Below are 2,225 nucleotides of genomic sequence, written 5' to 3'. Positions count from 1 at the left end.
ATATGCTGACTGCGGTCATGCTGGAGCACCGCCTTTAGTGAAACAAATCGACCCCACGACTTATTCTTTGTAAACCTAGTACTTATTCTGTCGGTCTTTTTTGCTACAGGGACACCAACATCGGTTTCCAAGTGATGATGGGGTGGGGGGACAAACATGCACACAAACACACACACACACACACAAACACACACACAAACACACACACACACACACACACACACACACACACATATGTATCGGGCTCCTAGGCCGAACAGGTAAGTAACAGGGACGTAAACACATCGACATCGGTCGTAAAGCAATGGTGGAAGAGACAAACACAGACACACAAATAGATACATAAATACATACATATATGTATATATATACGACGAGATTCTTTCAGTTTCCGTCTACCAAATCCACTCACCAGGCTTTGGTCAGTCCAAGGCTGTAGCAGAAAACACTTGCCCAAGGTGCTACGCAGTGAGACTGAACTCGTAACCATGTCGTTGGGAAGCAAGCTTCTTACCAAAAGTCACTCCTACGCCTATATATATATATATATATATATATATATACATATATAGCGAGTGTAAGAATTAGAGAGGAAATATGTATGCATAAATAATATATATATGCGCATAAACATAAATGCATGTTATATTTATGTGACCGCTTATGTTTTTGTGCGCGCACACAAGCATCTGTCTTTATGCCTATGTGTGCGCATGTGTTTATTTTTGTTTGCATGTATACAAACAAACATTCATCACGTATACTTTCAAAAATGAATATATATATATATATATATATATATATATATATATATAAAATCTGATAAAAAAAAAGATAGTAATAACGTAATCTACATGACGATTTTTATTTCAGCTGCGTTAAAACCCGTTATAAACGAAGTCTGAGACATAAAACCCGAATGAACATAGTCGTTTAGAATCTTCATAAAAGTTTATAAAAGTACTTGTACCAAAACAAAAGCAGAAGAGAAAAAAACATGAGTGCATAGAAAATATATATATATATATATATATACACCAGCAGTTGCCGCTGACGTTTCTGAATAAAACCGGCGCAGGAGATTGTAGCTCCTCAGCAATTTTGCATTTTTTTTCTTCCTGATCTCCTTTGCTTTCTTTTTCCTTTCCTTTTTTCTTTTTTTTTTTTTTCTACTTTCACTATTGAGATGGTAAGAGCATACACCGGGGGTTTTATTCTATAATTATTGAGATGGTATGAGTATAGTCGGAATTTTATTTTCTAGCCCAATGACTTGAGGAAGTATGCGTGTGTATATTTTTCTTTAACGTACCTCTGTATTTGTGTAATCAGGCATTTTCACCCCCCTCCCCTTATTCTGCTGCTCGAAAACTAGAAGAAAAATATATCTTTAAAGAAAAAAACAAAAACAAAAACAAAAAAAAACGGTAAAAGAGAATATTTATTTGTTTATATTTCTTTCCTCCACCCCCTCCTTTTATTACTCATGGTGTTATTGTTCTTGTGTTCTGTTCAAGAAATTTTACTACAAAAAAGAAATCGAACGCTTTAAATTTAATCAACCAGAAATGTTTCTGAGCGATTACCATTATTATTCTTATTATCATTATTACCAGTAGCGGTAGTGGTGGTGCTGGTAGTAGTAGTAGTAGTAGTAGTAGCAGCAGTAGCAACAGCAGCAGCAGCAGCAGCAGTAGTAGTAGTAGTAGTAGTAGTAGTAGTAGTAGTAGTAGTAGTAGTAGTAGTAGTAGCGTATGTGGTGTTATTATTGTTAGTATTATTAGTTGTAGTATTGTTTTGAAGAATACATTTTGTTGATTCAAGTCAGTTAATTTATTTTATATATGTTTATCATTGAATTCTATGAAAGGAAGACATGTTTAATGCTAAAATTACCTTCTATTGTCTTTTTTATCTCTTCCTCCCTCCATCCCTCTCTATCTCTCTCTCTCTCTCTCTCTCTCTCTCTTTCACTCTCTTGCTCTCTTCCATTCTCATTCTCCCTCTCTATTTATATCTATCTAACTATCTATCTATTTATCTCCCAACCTGCCCACTCTCTTTCAACGACTCTCTTTCTCTTTCTCTGTCTTCCACATGCACGCACAAACACGCACCTACACATGCTCAAACGCTTGTACACACAGCTACACACACACACACACACACGAACACACACACGCGTACGCACACACACACACACACACACACACACACAATCCCTC

The sequence above is a fragment of the Octopus bimaculoides genome, chromosome 1 (genome assembly GCF_001194135.2).
Source record: "Octopus bimaculoides isolate UCB-OBI-ISO-001 chromosome 1, ASM119413v2, whole genome shotgun sequence".
In the NCBI taxonomy this organism is placed as follows: Eukaryota; Metazoa; Mollusca; class Cephalopoda; order Octopoda; family Octopodidae; genus Octopus; species Octopus bimaculoides.
This window is presented reverse-complemented; position numbering follows the sequence as displayed.